The following is a 20,340-nucleotide window of genomic DNA, read 5'->3' on the forward strand; positions in this document are numbered from 1 at the left end:
GGAGGAGAGGAGGAGGAGGAGGAGGAGGAAGAGGAGGAGGAGGAGGAGAGAATATTAGCCAGGAAGGAAAATCTGTAGAGAAGGACCCAATTCTCTAATCAGCCAACATTTTAACCAGTGGCTGCAGTATTGTAGTATTGGCTCCACAAACAATACCACACTCCACACCCTGAGCATCACACTAAGAACACAAGGCTGAGGGAGACACACCTCCATCTTGTACCAGATCCCCTGCCTAATGTCCCACATCGGCAATGTGACCATGAACATCTGGCTGGTGATCTTCTGTGCCCTTAAAGCCAAGGAGCTGCATGCAGGCCTGGGCTATCCTGTGTCCTCATACAAAGACTCTCCAACCCAAAAGAAGCTCATTTTAGCTCCTGAGTCAATCAACAGTCACTTCCTGACTTTATTAAAAAATTTTTGTCTTTTTATTTTTTAAATACTCTAATCAGGATAATGGTTCATAGAATGCCTTCAACATTATTGGTGTCTCAAATAACCAACTACCTTTTACTGTAAAAAAAAAGAAAGAAAGAAAGAGAAAGGTTAAATAACAAGTGAATTCAGACTGGAGAAATCGCTACTGACCACAAAATTGCTTTCAATGACACTCAAAGCATTTTACTCTAAAGGCCCTCAAATTACCAATATGTAAATTATCTTCATGCCAGAAATGTACCAAATATTCTAAGATTCACAGTGCTTAAAAATATTCACCCAACTGGGATGATTTCAGATTAAAGAAAATAAGGACTGTGTAATTATATCCACTTACCTTGACAAAGAGAAAGCAATCTGTGATTAGACCATAGCAATTAGTTAGAGAATGCTTCACATGGATTTAATTACCCATCCGTCTCCATGCAGCTCAATTACTTTTATCTCATCGCATCAGTAAAAGATTTCTGCCGGAGGCAACTGCCAGTCATGTATTTATAAGGCTTCTAGACTTTACAGTGAATACATTATTGCATTCAGGCACATGTGCTAACGTTACAGTGTAGAGACATTCTTAATTTTAGGTTTCCAGTTTTAGCTCCTGATTATCTCATTCCTTTTCAAGAGTCAACTACCATCCAGATTGCAAACCCATGGCATCACAGCTGCCGTGGGGATGCTGTTGTCACACACAGTACCTGTTTATTTTAGTCCTGGAGAAGCCAAAGGGAAAAACCCCAAACTTACCTTATTGCTTGAGAGCAAAGAACACAGTCCTCCCCACCCAAGGCTAACCAAAGTTTCCATTTCACTCAATTCTGCCCTTTGAGAAGGCAAGGGTCTTCTGGGGTGGAATTCGTGAAACAGACAGAAAGATAGCACCCTCCATTTTTCCTTGATTTGTTATGAAAGGTACACAACGTGGAAATCCAGCCCAGGAGGCTTTGATTCCATTCCCCTTTGGCACCACATGCTCAGTGTGGCTGGGAAATCACTCAATGGACCAGAGAGCTAATCAGCATCTCATTTGCCTGCAGGCTTCTGCCACACAATGAAACTCATCAGCACAAGACACACCTAGGAAAGAGACTGGCTCTCAGAAAGTACTGTACACTCTCCACCCCACAGCCCTGGAGGAACCCACAAAGATTGTACAAACCCACAGAAACACAGGCCTCTCAGAAACTAAGAAGAAAATATATCTGTCCCACTATGAGGAAGCGTCTTTGGCTTGGGTTAGAAACTGCCTTTCCTTCATTTCCACTGATAGAATTCCCAAGAGCTTACCCATCTGCCTATCTTTCTGTCTCCGCCCATCCAAGTTCCTTCTGCTTAAGCTTAAATACAAACAAAACTGAAATGTCTGGGGTCCTCACTCCCACGTTTTCTTTAATTCCATCTCTTATGCCTTGGGAAGTTTCACCAGGAACTTGATGGCAAGACTTAGCAAGTAATAATGACTGTGACTGTGACAGTCCTGTCCTGTGTTTCAGAAGGTAGTGTAAGTTTCTGATTGAAAATTTTCCTATTGAAGTAAGGTGATTCCCCTCAACCCCTTAGGGGGAAGGGTTATTTTTACTCCTATTTAAAAAAAAAAAAAAACTTCATAAATTTCCCTCTTGAATTTAGGTGCCATTTACACTAAGATCTCCTTTTCCTCAATTATTGATTCCTAAAAGAAATAAATAAAGGCTCTGGACTGTTTTAAGTAGCATAGAAATAGTTCACACATTTCCATGTTGTGTAAATCATGCTACATTTGGAGAAACAAGACAAAGAGGACAGGAATGATATCAGACAGGATTTAATGGTTTCAAGTGGGCACTTTGTAAAGCACAGAGGGAAGAAATCCCTTAAAATCTGAGATGCATATCAATTTATGTGAAGATAACATATACTACCAATGCTTCCTTCCCATGACTGTGCTACATCCTAGATTTCATTTCTCAAAAAGCTATGATCAGCAAAAATCTCAAAATCCCAAGGTTTCGGTGGTTAGAAAATGAACGTTACTAGGTAATCAGAAGTCAGGTTCTAACCATATGCTTCATCAACACCCAACAGTATCACTTGGAACTATTGACTAGTTCACAGGAACAAGATAGTTTTGTTAGAGCACTTCCTCTGGTTCTTTCTTGTTAGGCAGCGGGATGGACACACTAGTATTTCCTACGGTTTTGTATAGATAATGGGCATAGTGACATTGGGTTGTTAGAGTGGACAATCAATTTACCAATAAAAGTCTCAGCCTGGGACCTGAAACTTGGCACAAGGACAATAATTAGATAACAGTAATTCTTCGAAGACAAATAACTTCAAAGATGAACTGTCACTAAACAGTGCACAGATGTCAATCAAGGCCTATACCCTTATATCCTAGAGGAGAGCAACCACACTCTAAAGGGTTTTGTGGTAGCCTAAGTGACAACTCTGACTGTACCACTACTTACCATTGAAGGACTCTAGAATATGCCTTAACTATGTTTCCCCAGACATGATATCATAATTTACAGACAGAAAGCAATTTGTATTCTCCCTGGCCTGTGTAAAACAACAGAAGAGCAGTATTGGGTACGGATCCATCCCATGTTTCAACATGAGCTTTCTTTGATGGACCAAGGGCCATTGCCACGAGGGAAAAAAAAAAAAATAAGAAAGAAAGAAATGAAAGTATTTGCTAAGGCATTTGAGCTACCCTGGAATTTCCATTTGGAGAGGAAAGCTACTCTTTTGTCAGTAAAGTTACACAAAAGAGATAATTGTGGCATAGCCTATTCAGACCTATATGCAGAAATCATCCTATTTGCAAATGGGAACTACCCAAGCGCAGAAATGGGACTCGATGTACGGCTGTAAAAACAATAAAGTTAATTAAAAGAAAAAAAATACTTTTTATAGAGTTCAAATCCAAGTTAATTTTTTTTTTCAAATTCACATTTATGGTGTTAACAGTCAAGAAGTTAAAAAAGCAATGAAATAAATGCTTTAAAACCACTATAACTGACTTCTCTTAAATAGCTTTCATTAGTTTGGTCTGAATCTTTTAACTTGTTAAGTATTTTCAAAATTAGATTTGTTGTTTTAACACAGTTTCCCTTGGAATTTTTTGGTCAAGCAAATGCTCCCAGAGATCACTTACCCTTTGGATCTAAAAAACTGCAATCAATTGCAGTTGGGTGAAGAAATTCACCAGCAAACCATGTTTGCAGAGACAGGTTAAAACAAAAGAAAAAAAAAATCTCAGAGCATCTGAACAAGCAATGAAATCATCAATCAGACCAAGTACTTGACCCATTCATTATCTTTGCATTTGATTGAGAGTGGGGTGGGAAATTTTTCACTGAGTAAACTTGATGATGAGCAATGAAAACAGCCATCTAAGATGCTGCGAGGAGGAGGAGGAACACAGGACACTGGCCTGGGAGGAAGGTGGGTGGCAAATCTGCATCTGCTAAGCTGGCAAAAGCCAAAGAAATATACAACAGCCTGCATCCGTGCTACTTCCAAAAATTAACACTGCCCATTTTGATGATTGTGAACTTGAATAAAAAACCAAATATACGGTAAAAGTAAATCAAAATGTGGAAGGCCTATATTAAACAGGAAATAGCCAGTCTGCTTTTGAATGAGCGCCACTGTTACTGCCTCAGGACTCCCACTTAACTATGACAGATTTCATCTGCTCTCCATTATCTTCCTTCCTCCTACGCTGATGGCTGTCCATGTCTCCACAGTTAGCCAATGCTGCTAGGGAGAATGGGCCATCCCTGTATCCACCTAGAACAGATCCTGAGGACCCAGCAGAACAAAAGGAGGACAAAAGGGTGAAAGTCATACTCACTAAAGTCATATTCGAGGGGCAGAGGAGCAGTTTCAAGCATGCAGAGCCTACCAGAAACTCAGGAGCTGAATCAGAAGGCAAGCATACAATGACAGTAAGAGTTCAATCTAGGGTGAGATGATGTTAGTACTTAAAGATAGACTGACCATTGCCTGGTGTCAAAGGTATTCTCCTCAGACATGGATGGATCTGAAGACAACCTCCAAGAATAGGAGAAAACAAGAACTCAGGTTCATATAAATTGTTAAGATGAACAAAAAAAAATTCCTGAAATTTTTTCATATCTAGGTTTTTCATATGTAGTTTATGAAGGAAAAAAGGAAACCCCAGAGACAGTCAGGAAAACAAAGTGTTTTAATCCTAGCTCTTCCCATCTTGCCTAACTTTAAATGAACCCCCATATTCTGTCGGGTGTCAGCTTCTCTGGAAAGAGAGAAGCTTCACCCAGTGCACTTAGTGCCTTGGTGGAGACATTTCCTTTGAAAAGAATGGAAATCACAGCTTTCATTTGGTTTGAGGTAGTTTATAGCTCACTGGAAGGACAATTATGAGGCATTTCTGGAATAGAAATTAAAATGCGGTCTTATAAGTTTGCCTAATAGACCAATTTGTAAAATGAAGGAATAAGGTATACAATTTTTGTTACTTTTAACTCAGTTTCTTAGTGTCACCACTAAATAAATGTTAAACACTTATTACAGAAATGTTCTGTTTCGTTACTGGCCTGCCCATCCTCCTCCACAGTCACACATTCTGCATGTTTGGAAAACAGGTATAGTGAGGGTGGGAAATATTGATTGGGAAGTGCCTTGATCATTATTAAAATTAGCATTCCCATGACCTGGGACATGCAAAGCTCTGATGAAACACTTCATGAATCCAATGGTTAAAGCTAATTTATGATCTTCAGAAACAAAAATTTCCCATCTATATCAAGTGCAAGCTGCCTGCTCAGAAAACCAGGTAAGACTAGCTAGACAAATGATACAGAAAAATAAATGTTCTAAGATTGTAATTAAAATGAACAGATACATATTTCTATTCAATGAAGCTACCACAATTAGAGACGCACACTGCTCAGTTGCAGCTGGGGGAAGACAACAGTTTAGGGGATATCACCATCACTCCTTGCCTCTGGTTTATTAGCTACTACAACAAACAGGCCAACACAGATAAGGAAAAAAACAAAAGACAAAAACCAAAAATCAAACAAACAAACAAACAAGCAAGCAAGCAAGAAGAAAGAAACATGTAAATCTCTTTTAACGTTCAAAGAGACCTAGAATATAATTCTCAAAATACCTTTCATGTTTGCAAACTCCAGGCTCTATGACACATCTTGCCAACCAACACATGTCAAAATTGCCCCTCATCTTTGCTACTGTGGCTAAAAACTGATTAAAAGGCAGTGTCAATGCAGATGAGATATGTTTTTCCACTTATTAACCGGCAATTCAACTGTGCCTGCGTGGGTTAACACTCTCCACTGCCCTCGCAAATGGCTTTAGAATGGGAGGAGCTAGAGCATGTAGCCTTCTGGCAGGCGAGGATTTTGGAAAGCATGGTTAGGGAACTGGTGGAATTGTTGCTTCTTTTGGTTTCCAGCAGACACTATGAATTTTCTTTGAAAGCAGACTAAAAATTCACAAGAGGACACCCTGCCTTCAATTGAAGAAATGTTCAAAATGACCCCCATATGCTATTTTAATGTATTCTTCCCAAAGACTACCATAAATATTTAATATAAGAAAGGTGCTGTTTAAACACAATGAATAGCTATGAAATTAAAGTTGGCTGAGGGATTACACTGTATTCAGAATACACTGTAAATAATGACAAGGAAAATGCGAGCAGAATTACTTTATCTCACTTCTCTTGACATTTCTGAAAGAATATTCAAAAGACAATAGACAGGAAGGTCAGCTTAATTGACACCAAAGAGTGACTAACTCTATTCTTGGTCCATGCCTGGGGAGTCTATTCATTCCAGATAGGCCATTCACAAGCTAAAGAAATGATTCTACCCAAGAGGACCTGGATGAACCAATTAATTTATTGGAGTTTCTTTCGAGAGCATAAGTGATTCAGACTATCTAAGCAAGGAAAACACAGCATGGCCCAGGTAGCAACTTAGGAAAGCTGCATCCCTGACATCCCTGGCCCACACAACCTTCCGTATCCTACATAATCTGGTATAGCCCAAGATCATGTGCAGCTGAGGCAGGATGACAGGCAGCTGGGGGTTAGGGCAGGGGCAGTAAAAGCCTGGGATCTTAGGTGAGAGTAGACTGTCCTCTCCCTAGGTCTCCTTCTAGCAGAGAAAGTTGGTAAGCCTTATCTTGACACAGTCTCCTTGGATAGTGTCTTGGTTTTCCACACAACAGCCATGCATAGACCACAGGGCAAAAAACCAACCATGTCTATATCTTGGAATACACTCCTCTGAGAGGACGTGACAAAGGATTCAGTCTTCCAGAAGTCTCAGCTTGCTGCCCATGTTCACAGAGGTCATAAACCAAGGCAAGGCTGGTTTAGTTTCTTGTACTTGCTGAGGTGGTGGCACATAGCTTTAATCCCAGCACTTTGGAGGCAGAGGCAGATGGATCTCTGAGTTTGAGTATAGAGTGAGTTCCAGGACAGCCAAGGCTACACAGAGAAAACCTGTCTGTAAGACAAAGCGAATCAGTTTCTTATATTCAAACATTCGCCAGCATTTAATATTGGATATTCGTCCAGAAGACCTCTCTCTATGTTAAGCAACCAAGGCTATATAGTGATTATCAGAAGCCGTAAATGCCATATTACTAATTTCTAAGGAAGGGTACTCCTCTCTTTCTTTCGTAGTTCTAATCTACTCTCTTTCGTAGTTCTAATGTAGCACCCAAGCTGCCTGCTTTCTGTTCTCTGGAATATCTACTTAGTCTTTAACTTGCAGTAAGAGACAACAGCTGGTGCCTCTTTCCCTCATAAACCCCAATCTCTTGGTTTTTCCATCCAAATCAAACAATTTCGTCTTCTTTTAATTTCTCTCAAAGGTCTCTTTGCCTGACCTATTCCACTGAATTTCTCCAGAGGGCAATAAAATAATTTCTCAGTGCTTAGGTAGTAGACCCCAAAGTAAAGTTCATGCTTACAAGAATAACAGATCCTTGCCATAACACAAGTGCTCTGCCCAGATTCTATTTCTCACTGGGTGAGCGCCAAGCCCCAATCTTTAAAACATAAACAGCTCTATGATCGGACTTACCATATAGCTACTGATGGCTCTGACCAGCCATCCACAGCTAACTAACATTCCTTCTCTCTCTTTATGCCAAGAATTTCTCCTCTGCTGATGTCACACACCAATAAACTTTGCATATTTTTCATTCCCCTTACTAAATAAAAGGCAATGTTGTTCCAGCCTTATAATATATCTGTCAAAAATTATCCTTGAGTAGTTAGCAGAGCTCTCCAAACATCCCCAAATATGCAGGGATTCATCTTACTAAAACTTTTTCTGTCTCTTGGCTTTCTGACACAGGGCCTCTCTATGTAGCCTTGACTGGTCTGGAACTCACTAAAGAGACCAGGCTATCTCAGAACTCATAGAAATCTGTCTGCCACTGCCTCCTCTGGGCTGGAACTAAAGGCATGAACCATCCACTATATCTGAACTCTAAAATTCTTAAAGAAAAGTATGCTGAAGCCCAACAAGATCTTCCCTGACATCCACACAGCTGACAGTTTCCCCCTTTGTTCTAACCAGGCTATCAGTCCATCAAACTCAAGAGAGGTGCTCCGAGGGACAGCAAACCCATTCTAATCCGTATTTCTGACATTGGTTTCTGCTCATTTGCTGTCATTAGTACCAATGACAAGTAAGTTGATTTAGATGATTACAGTATTTTAAGGATATAAGGCTCAAAGAACACAGTGCACACCCTAAAGTTAATATAAACAAACAGTTCAACAGAATGTTTCTACACAATCCATAATGTAGTCACATTTAGATGTAAATTTCAAAGGAAGTATACCCTAAAATGTAGCAAGGGTGGCTCTGTAACAGTGCTTTATAGTGAACACATCCTGGAAAACACTGGCAGGCACTCACCCAATCAACCAGAGAGCTGGAGATAGAGTTAGTCAGTCTACCTGCAAACCAGCACGCCAGTGTACTCCAGGAGAACTGCAAACACCTTATGCACCTAAGAGGTTAGACACAGATTTTGAATTCCTGTTATTTTCTATAATGTTAATTTCTCTGAAAGTGGTCCTTAATCTAACACCACCTACCTGATAAATAACCTGATACCCAGTGCTCAAGTCACCTTAACACACATGCCTTGAACATAAGCTAGGCACTTGACTCAATAAATTAACTTAAAAGGATACACAGATGCAGCTAAAACATTTCCACCTGATGGAAAAGTATGCATTATATAGTACATGGACAGACAGACCAAACACACACACACACACACACGCGCCTCAAAATTCAACTTTCTCATCCCAGTCTTTTTTTTTTTTTTGATTTTTAATATTTTTATTACATATTTTCCTCAATTACATTTCCAATGCTATCCCAAAAGTCCCCCATAGCGCCCCCCACTTCCCTACCCACCCATTCCCATTCTTTTGGCCCTGGCATTCCCCCTCATCCCAGTCTTAAGTCAGATTCCCCCAACTACAGTCTATAGTCCTGGGTGAAAACTAAAAGTAGTCAAAAGAATTAAAGCAATCCACAGGAAATTCGGCAGCCTGAGTAGCATCATCACCCTCTCTGCATGGCAGCCTGTCATCTCTTCTCACACACTGACAAGAAATGCACTTCCATGTGACCAACTACACAGGGACACTGAGGCTCCATATCTGAGAGAGGAGTGTATCTAGGCGAACACTCATCCAATCTCAGGACAGCTCCTTGGCACTTTGGGCATGCTCTGAAAGTACTCCTACCTCCTGGTGGCCATATTTCCTAATTACTGAATCAGTCAGTACAGGTAGGGTTTAACAAACTCTTAGCATGTGCCAGTCTACTCAGATGCAAGCCTGCAACAGAAGACTTCTAAGCATCCATATCTAAGGCACTCTTTTCATGGGAAGAACTATCTTGACCATACAGTCCCTTAACAATTAAAAATAAGAATCCTGTAGGAAGTATAGGTAACAAACACAAATAATAATGGTTTTGTTATTTCCACATTCCACAGGAAAAGAATGTGATTCTTTGAAACTATTTGGAGATTTATAATCTTGTAAATATGACGAGAGTCTGAATCAAGGAATGGAAGAGGAATTTAAGATTTTCTAGTGCTGAGACACTTGTCAGTCAAGGATGAACCTGATCTGCCCACTGGGGACTCTGGTTGCTTCAATCCACTGTGCCCCTGCTCCTCTTCAAACCGGTATCCAACCCAGTTTCCACTCTTTATTCTTATGCTTCCATCTCCAAGTCTAGTCCTAGGAAGAGCATCAAACTAGATGTGCCCAGGCTTGGCCTGTCTCACCACTGCAACAGCCTGGACAAAACTAGTCTGGACACCTAAGTAAGACGCTTCACTGTTACCTTTTAAGATGACTGTTGTGAGCTAGCCACGAATTACTAAAAGGAACCGGAGAATGGAACTCAATAGGAACCTTGCAGGAATGACGCCTGATGCAGTACTACACGGGGCTAATGAGAAACCTGCCAATGACTCCTCTACACAAAACATTCAGCTCTGTAAAACTGATGCCTGAGAGCTGAATGGCACCGACACCCAGTGTAGCTAAGAAAAAACAGTGGATTCTGAGTGGAACCCCATCTTCTTATCACTGTTTAATGCTGAACTTTCTGTTGTTGTTGGAATCCAGGTCACATTCTTGGGCCACTGGAACATCAGTTCTCTGAGTTCTCTCATGGTGAAGTCATTTTCATGAGGTTGGAAATCCCCCACATTATAGAATGTTCAAATAAGGCTGGGGAGCCAGAGGACGCTACTGCTGCCAAAGCTGCAGGACTCTAAGTGCTGATAACAAATGAGCACTCACAGAAAGCAGAGAGAGGGCTCACGGGGTCCCATCACAGCTCACTCTAAGGGCTGATGTGAATTCATGGCTACTGAAGAGAGAAACAGCTCATTTCCTCTCTTCTGTAGCAACTCATGACTACTGATATTTTAGTTCAATTACTTCTCAAATAAAATCCAGGTTAAAGTAAGCACCATACTGCTACTAGACAATTCCAGAGGGTAGACATGAAGGTGAGTGCTAAGTACTGGTGCCAGCCTCAGCATCTTGCATGGATAAATACAATGAAATAGATCACTTTGCTATTGCTCCATTCCAAAGCAACACCTTAGGTAGATATCCCCAGTGCAAGCTGCATACAGAGCTATAAATACAAGAAGCAAAGAAACTGAAAAATGGTCTCCAGGCAAAGCAAACAAATTGCATTCATATGCCTGAAAAACAACAGTGGCACGCACAGAACTTCACAGCACCACCATATAGAACACACAAAGTTTGTCAGCCAGGTCTTTTTCATGGGATGCACATGAAGATTGCAGCACAGCACTCAGGCAGGAAGAAAGCTGACCGACTGCCTGGCACAAAAGCAGGCAAAGTTAAAGTCAAGATTAACTATGCAGCTCCTTTGGCTTTTTAAAATTCCTTTTCCTTAGCTTAGCTTGATGGGAGAAGAGTTTTACATCAGGTAAAGCTCACGTAGTTCAGATGGTCCTGTCTTCACACGTTCAGGCTGCAAGAACAAAATACTTAGTCTGCTTAGTCTGCACTTTCTTGAAGGCTGAGAAATCAAAGATCACAGTGGCCACAGACTTGGTGCTGGTGGTGCTGGCCCTTTTCTCAGATGAAACAATTGTGCATGTCCCTCCTGTAGTAGAAAAAGGACAGAAGCTAAAGCTCCGTCAAGCTTTGTTATAAGGGCACTGATACAGTGCAGGGCAGGAGTTCATGACCTCAGCACTTCTCAAAGGCTCCGCTTTTCATACTATCTTGGGGATTAGGTTCCCCAATACGGATTCCAGAAGAACACAAATACTCAGAGCCTAGGAAGCAATTCAATCTCTTAAAATGGGCATGGGAACGCTGTGATCTAGGGCCCTCATAGAACACAGGGACACAGTACACTCCACTGACGTATTAGTTCACTGAAATTCATGGCCAATGGCCAATGGCTTGAAAGGCAGTTGATGGTATTGATTACTCTTTTGCCTTTCTATTAATTAGAAAAGAAGCCCTTCTTTCAAAGGAGACTTTTACCACATCCATGCAATGTTTTGTGAAAGAAACAGAAACATGCCAAGTACATGCAGATGGACTAATGTGAGAGTGCTCTGGAGATTAGGTCCAGCCTTGAGAGCTGCTTTTTGCTTTGCAGCTTTCTGCCTAAAACATCAGTGCCCTTTGGAAGTGTACTCTCTCCATGTAGTGTCCATTGGAAGTGTACTCTCTCCATGCAGTGTCCATTGGAACTGTACTCTCTCCATGTGAGTTCCCGATTTTCACACTTAAGAGAAGGTTTAGGAAATGGGGCTGAGGTCTGCAAAGAGGCCACACCTTTTCCACCCAGCAACCTGTCTACCCTCAGCTTAGAATCCTTTCCTAAACCTTCTCTCAGATGCTCAATCCAAAGCCTCCTGTTGTGCTCTCCTTGCTTCTTCTGTCCGCTGCTGGCCCTTGGTTGTTTCCTAGGGACTTCTGGAATCTGCAGATCCTTCATTTCTCTAGTCCCACTGAAAACCATCAATGTTGAATTGGTCTGCATCATAATACAGTTATCTAACTAGTGAAGACTTCCTGCAGTCTTCATGCAGCTTTCCCTTGACACTCTAATCCCTAGCACACTATCAACTGGCAGAAAACACCTACACTGTTACAGTTCTAGTTCAGTCACAGGCCTTGTGTGTGTTTCTATCAGAACACATAGATTTCTATAGACTTCTTCTGTACAGTCAATTAATAGAATGGCCACAGCAATTAGTACACAGAACTGTTCAGCCATTTACCCTGAACTCCCCCATGCTATGCCTTCACTGTATACCTATATAATTGTCACTTTAGGAATACAAACTCAAAGTATACAATCATTTGAGATTCACATCTGTAAAACTCAAATACTCCTGAAATCCAATCCTATGGTTTTATTTGTCAATGATCGTTTCTATTTATTGCTGAGTAGAATTTCATGATCTGGCCATACTACAGTTTGCTTATCAATTCACATTCTTAAAAATGCAGCCAGCAAAAATAAATAAATAAATAATAAATAATAAATAAAAATGCAACCAGCATCTGACCAATACAGATGCAGATAATTACAGCCAACCAACTGAGCCTGGGGAACCCAATGAAAGAGCTAGGGAAAGGACTGAAGGAGCTGAAGGGGATTGCAACTCCATAAGAAGAACAATATCAACTAACTGGACTCCCCAGAGCTCCCAGGGACTAGACCACCAAACAAAGAGTATACATGGAGGGAGCCAGGACTCTAACTGGACTCTCCAGAGCTCCCAGGGACTAGACCACCAACCAAAGAGTATACATGGAGGGAGCCAGGACTCCAGGAACATATGTAGCAGAGGATGGCCTTATCTGACATCAGTGGGAGGCTTGATACCCCAGCTTAGGGGGATGCTAGCGAGGTGTGGTGGGAGTGGGTGAATGGGGGATAGAGCGCCCTCATAGAGGCAATGGGGAGGGGAGAAGGAGAAACGGGATGGGGGTGGTGGTGGAGGGGTAACTGGGAAGGGGATATCATTTGAAATGTAAATGAATAAAATGATTAATAAAAATGCATGGGTTTATAGTTTGGGGTTCTTACTACTAAATGTGCTATGAACCTTCATGCATAGGCTTTAGACAAGCAGAAGTTCCACAGGTGTTTCCAGGAACAGAAACATTAAGCAGCAACTGCTTTGTCTGTTGACTTGACACCATTGCGATACTCAATTGTCAGGTTGGACCTCAGTCAAGGTGTTGCAGTGAGGGTATTTCTCTGAAATGAGCAACATCTAAAATACTAAATAACTCTCCACAATGTGAGCAGACTTCTTTAAACCAGTTGAAAGATCTATAATAAAAATATTGTATTCCTTAAATTGGAAAAAAATTCTGCCTTCAGACTTAATAAATCAACACTGTTCACTGCTGGAACCCCCAACCTGCCTCAACACATCCAGAGAATTTCAAGCTTGCCAGTTTCTAACTCTGAGAGCCAGTTTTAATTTTTAAATTTTAAGTTTTAAAATTTTTTTTCTGATTCTATACAATATACACACACATATTCATTCATTCTCTCTCTCCTCTCTCTCTCTCTCTCTCTCTCTCTCTCTCTCTCTCTCTCTCTCTCTCACACACACACACACACACACACACACNCACACACACACACACACACACACACACACACACACACAGACCCCTGAATTGGTTTCCTTTCTGTGCAGCATCTCTCTATTACAGCACTGCATGATTAAGGAATAGGCAAGGGTATCTACATTGACCACCTTTTCATCTCCCCTCAATATATAAATATATTTGGGACAAAAATATAAATCAACTTAAAACATACTTACCAATGATTAAGATTGAAATTCTGGAAATATGCAATGAGAATATCCTAATGTAAATTCCACTACTATTATATTATGCAAATTGTACAACAAGGAATGGAGCTAATTGGCCATGCATTCAGCTTTACACCCGCCATGGTAACCATGGTAAACTATGCAGACACACAAGCAGGCACTCTATGATGTAGATATAAGTCATCCCTCAGTGGTACAAAGAGCATCCATTTTGTCAGTGTGATAGTAGGCATATTAAAACAAATCTATGCATTGAAAAAGTAGACTATTTCATATGCTTAGCATGAAAAACCTGTTCAGAGGTCTGTGTCCACTATAGAAAACTATGGTATCCAGCATAGTACAGGTTTAGCCAAATAATACAAGGGCCAAGTAAATGGTGACAAGAGGTTTGTCAGGAGTTCAAGGCCAGCCTGAACTACATAGCGAATAGGAAGGATAGAAAGAAAGAAAAGGAAAAGAGAGAGAAGGAGGAGGGGAGAACCATGCAAGCACAACAATGTAACATTGGTATCTCTGCACCAAGACCATTTTCCAAACACAACAAAAAGTTACTACTGACCTCTTAGGTTCAGGGTACAGCCTAGTCTCTAGTGATAGCAGATTCCTTAAAAAATAAAAATTTCCATGCCAATGCACATCAAATCTACAAATAGTGAGGTGGAATAAGATGGAGTAAAACCAAACAATGAAATAGCTCAGAGCTTGATAAATCCCTAGTAAGAAAAGAAAACCTAGGTCAAAGATTACAGGATGGGGGTACGGGTAGCAAGATGTGCTAATTTAGACAGGGAAGACCTCCCTGGGAAGGTATAACATGGGCTCCTCTGGTCAAGGATGACCTCTGACTTCCCACAAATGATGGCTAGAAAAAGAGATGCTCATTAATTTCTCTAGTGAGGCTGATTGTCAGCTGCACTATTAGTGCCTTCAACTCTTGGCTCCTGTCTCCTGGACTACATACTGCCATTCAGTTCAGAGCTCACAGACCCTGGCAGCCATCCTTCAGCTACCTCTGCATCTCATGTGTCCAGCTGCTCGTGTGCTTCTCCCTCACTCACTAACTACAGCATTCATAAAACTTGTCATTTCCAGAAGCCTAGAGACAAGCTTTACCTCAAGAGAGGCTTAACTCTCTATCCCAAGGGCCCAGCCAACAGTGCCTCCCACATCCCACCCAGGCAGGGAAAGGCAAACACATTTGACTGAATTCCACTTCAGATGAAAGAATAAGAAACAAATGATAGCAAAACAGAAAGTTTGGGGCAGGGAATAGAGGAATTAACACTCCACATTTTCATGAATTTGAATTAAACAATAATAAAACTGCCTGATAAAAATCAACAGCAGAAATGGGGCATCTTTGTATACATTCATTCAAAACAAAATAGTAGTAGACCCTGGGTCCATCAATCACCATGCAGTAGAAAAACCCAAGAACTATCAAACTATTGGGTGGTCCTCCTCAGAGGAACCTTGTCAGAACCATCTGACTTTGATCTCCCATTCACAGGAATAGCCCCGAGAAACTTCTCCACCCCATAAAAATAACAAATCTCAGAAGCCACACAATCTGCAGGCAGAAATCACCTCTGGTGAGAAATCCCCCTTCCAGTGCACTGAGGCAATATTAACTGTTACAATGCTAGATAAGATGCAATTCAGTGAAAACTCAGAGGAATAAAAGCCAGATCTCAGAGCCTAAGCAAGACAAAGGAGGGGAAGACAAGAGAGATCAGTAGCAAACTCTGGGTCAGAAGGAACCTCCAGCCTCCAACCTTTAAGGAAACTATGAAATACAAAAGAAAATATAAAACCTGGAAGTGAAATTTTAACTGTTTTTCCAGATCTAAGAGCCACACTAATGAAACTTAAACATATCAAATTCTGTCATTCTTGGTGAAATTTCATGAGTCAAAGCATTTAGGATGATCTTCCCCATATAAAAGGTCAGTGATTTGTGTGCACATGTGCAATGGGAGCACATGAAAAATAACTGCAGGGAGAGAGGAAAACAGTGCAGCTAGCAAGGAGTCCCTTCCTTCATTCCAGCCCCAGGGTGTCCATCCGATTACAGAGTCCCTTCCCTCACCCTGGCCCCAGCCAAAGTATCCACTGGATGAGTGTCCTTCTTCAAACAGAAGCAGCAAACAGCTATGCTTAAACCTAAAAGACGCAGCTGAAGGAAGAGACCTGTCCCTGTCTTGTCCTTTGAGGGCTGCATGACTAATGAGTGAGGCTCTCATGTACAAGGTTGAGAAAGGTGATTAACCTGTGGACTTTGCCCATGTGACTGACCACTCTTTCCAAATCACCAGACCTCCTACCACACACACATGGAGTAATGGTGCTGTGTGGTTTGACAAGTCACCTGAAATCATTGTGCTAACAGCCACTGCCTTGTTAGAGAGGGGCGGGACTTTAAGCATTGGGCAATAAATAAATAAATAAATAAATCTAACTACATAACTGCTAGGCTATATTCTATTTACACGGCAGTCCTCTGAGGCTATCCTCCACATTTCCGTGGCTGTCATACTAAGGCTGTATACTATATTTCCATGATAGTCCTACATTTACGTGCTATCCAGTGGTTTGCTCTATCAGCTCAGGATTTCAGTGAGGTCTAACAACTCAGAGGGCTTAGGAAGAAATCCCCTCTTGGATTGGTATCTGCAGGGATGGTTGACTCTAAGGGCTCTCTACTAGCTGCTTAGTTAACATGACAGATAACAAGTCCTGCCTCTAAATCAGGGCACTCTCTGAGGCCTCTGGGTTTAGAACTTCAAAATACACCTCATAACCCACACTCCTTCAAAATAGCCAAGAAGCCAGGACACACCCAGAGTGTCCCAAGCTATGCTGAAATCTCAAATCTGAGAGAACTACGTCCTTGCCAGCACTCACTTGAGCCCAGGCTTAAGTCTGACCCATTGCTTATGCAGCACATGTCTACCCTCTCCACACCAACTGCCAAACAGAACACCCAGTTCACTTCAATTGTCAGATAAATCTTTTTTTTTTAAAGTAGAAATATGCTGCACAGAGCCTCCTGTGTTTTTATTGGCTAAAGCTGACAACCAACCCACAGATGGGTGGCAATGCCACACAGACTTCTCAGGGGAAGACAGTGCTGCCTCAAAGTTCTTCACAATTACCAGTAGAACCTGTTGCACACACTCCCACGCTCCTGGCTAGATGCCCACTCTGTTGCCTTCATAGGAGAGGTCTGAAAGGCCATGTGCTGGGATGTAAAGACACATTTTTTTTTTCCAGACAGTAGACACTGGGCTGCAAGGACTAAACAAAGAGAAATAATAAAAACTTAGAGGAGGCGGGGAAACCAATGCTCAGAACTCCCCGCTGGAGTCCCAAGGGCCTCTGTAGAACAGTGTAGACCAGAAGAATACAGGAAACAGAAGAGGTGAGAGTAGCAAGGCTGACCCCTGCCAGGGCAACAGTGGGAGTGGTGACTGTAGTGAGGCTGTTCGCCAGGCTCCTTCATGCAGCAGGTGTACACACTTACACTGGGATGGAGACCACCGGTACATGAGAAGAGGGCCAGCTGCTGGGCCCCTCCCACACTGCATCTTTGATGCTACCTGAGGTCTGCCTTGGAGGGTGTTCACAACACAAAAGTCTCCTCCTCCCTCCAAGTGGCCACAGTGAGAGCAGAACTATGCATGGTTTGTGGGTGGTCTCACTGTAGCTCCAGGTACTGAAATATGCTTCCAACATGGGAAAATTAAAACAGCAAGCAGAGCCACAGCCAGTGGAGCACTAACAGAATCTGTGCTCGGGATGACTCTCCGGAATGAGCTTCACTGGGCAGATTCTGTGGCAGTGGACATAGGACTCATACCCATTTAAACCAGTATCACCAATTCACACACAGACGACTAGACCAGAAAGAAAAACCTCACTGACTGACATTGAAAGATACATCTTCTTCAGAGAACCTGAGCCGCTTGTGGTCCTGTCCTCAATTCTGATCACCTCCTCCTAAATGGCTTACTGAGCTACATGGCTGAAGATCTCTGAGCTCTACAGAATGAACTCCATTCCAGAAGGGATGTGCTGTCTACATACACAGGCCACTTCCTAGGGTTGTCACTCACATGCAATGGCCACCATCCCATAGCTTTAGGATCTGAATTTATACTGTTTATCTGAAAAGGATGGAACAAAGATACAGAACAACCAGAAACTTTGGCTCATTGATAAGGATCTGATGTCAGTACCAGTGCTCATTCAAATGTATTGTAGTTTGGCTGCTGTGATGATGGCCATCATGGGCTGTTGCCTAGGCTATATCAGTGATCAACTAAAATGCAAACTGCTGAGTATTCCTGTGCAGGGCTTTCTTATATTTTTGGTTGTGAGCCTAGTCTTTCACGGCTGAGCCATCTCTCCAGCCCAAGGGCTTTCTTAATCAGATCTTTTGGTGTCAGCCCACATGACAGGACATGGAAGAAGGAAACTTTCCCTTTTGCCTTCTTGCCCTCACTCGCACTGGTAAGTTCATCTATCCTGTCGTTAAGGAATTTATTCACCTGAATTAGAAGCCAATTCTTCAAGATTCCAATATATTCTGAAGACCAGTTACCTTCCAGGACTTAAGCCCCAGCTGGGGCTGCTAAGAGATCTACCATGCTGGACTGAAGTACTACCAGACTCTCAGCTTTTTCATCCTGAGCTGCCATTGTGGACCCAGATCACAAGCTGTAAGCCAGTATAATAAATCTCATATGTATGTGGGTGTATATATTTATTCTATCAGTTCTGTTTCCTTAGAGAACCTTGCTTAACACAACAACAAAAAATACAAACACTGTAATAAAAATATTTTTATTCAATTATTTTTACTAAAACTACACAGGAAGATTCTTGTTATGCAAATAATCACAAAATAAATTTACTTCATGGAAAATAAGAATTTTCTGTCTGTTTATAATAGATATAAGCAAACCACAATGAAACGAGACAATACATAATGTAGGGCATCTAATCATTTGGAAACCGTTAAACTCGGGATAAAAATGTTTATGTATAAGTCAACCTCTTGTCATTTGTAGGAAAAGGTTCCCCTAAAAACATAAAAATGACTAAAGATTGTGTAATACTGCAGAATTTCAGTATGCATTATTTAATTTTCTTAGTAAGAAACAAAAAATATTTATGTAAAATAACAGAGCCAATGTAAAATCTAGATAATCTAGGTCATGTGTCATCAAAATCATTTGCCTACAAATAAGAACCAGAAGGCAATTTATTATGCTTGATTAATTAAATTTGTACCTATAAGTTCTATTTAGAATAAAGTATTATGTTTTTAATCAATAGTAGAAGTGTTCAAATAAATCCATGAAGACCAATCCAAATGTGACACGATTCCATTCCATTGAGTTAATTTTACATATTGAAGAGTATCATTAGCCTTTGGTGAAAATATATTCATTTTCCTCTTACCCCTTTTTCTAATTCTAAAATCTGAAATGGCAGAGAAAAATCGATCCATCTGCAGAAGCCTGTGGAGCCTCCCATACTGTGGAGGGTGGTTCTGTCACATGGCCAGGCTTTAATTCCCAGAGGACTATACTATGTGCTTCTGGGGTGACTATAATCTGTGGAGCAGTTCAAGAAAGGCACAGAAGAGAAGCAGTGACACCTGGAAGACACCTCCACGGTTAAAAGATGTGACAGGAGATACAGAGTTGCTGAAGGGTGCAGTGTATACTTTCAACTATGTCCAGCTCTTCTATCCCAGTTGCCCCTGTTGGCCAAAGACAGCAAGATACCCACAACCACACGCTTGGCAACAACCCACTAAGGTACTTTCCACCCAGAGGCACAGTGATCCAAGGTCCTCCATGGCCTTTTACTTCACTGTCTACCTTTGTGGCTGTCCTTGTTGAGGTTCTGAATCATTCCAAAGATGGCTAGACGAAACTTCCTCAAATTTTGCTATGCAATAAAAGGTCTGTTCCTACAGTAACACCCTGAATCCATTACCCATAATGTCTGGCTTCCCTTGACCAATAGCTTGGATAACAGGTCAAGTCATCCCAGGTGCCCTTGAACTTTTGACACCCTGTCTCTGAGTGCTGATATTATGGGTGTACACAGCAGGCCTGGCTCATCTCCACCAGTTTTGTGGAGTCCAGTTGTATTGAAAGGATATACCCTGTCACTCAACCACTACTATTCATTTGTCACTAGAGCCTTTTCCTCTCCTCAACCTGAGACTCCAGGTGTACCAAACAATACCCTGCTTTCCCCCCAACCTTTTCACATACTCAGGCAAGGACCTCCTTACAGTGAGTTTTATGACCCTGGGTAGTCATATATGTGAAATCATGAGGTACTTTTTTTTTTAATTAGGTATTTTCTTCATTTACATTTCCAATGCTACCCCAAAAGTCCCCCCCAACCCCCCCCCCACTCCCTTACCTACCCACTCCCACTTTTTGGCCCTGGCGTTCCCCT

At 41.6% G+C, this 20,340-nt stretch overlaps 1 protein-coding gene across 2 annotated transcripts in view; it reads right to left on the reverse strand.

Annotated features, from left to right (window-relative positions):
• Cdkal1 (CDK5 regulatory subunit associated protein 1 like 1) overlaps positions 1–20,340 on the reverse strand; it is a 661,435-nt gene that overhangs the window by 376,550 nt on the left and 264,545 nt on the right. The gene's annotated exons all lie outside the window — the stretch shown is intronic.

This window comes from Mus caroli, chromosome 13 (genome assembly GCF_900094665.2).
Source record: "Mus caroli chromosome 13, CAROLI_EIJ_v1.1, whole genome shotgun sequence".
NCBI lineage: Eukaryota > Metazoa > Chordata > Mammalia > Rodentia > Muridae > Mus > Mus caroli.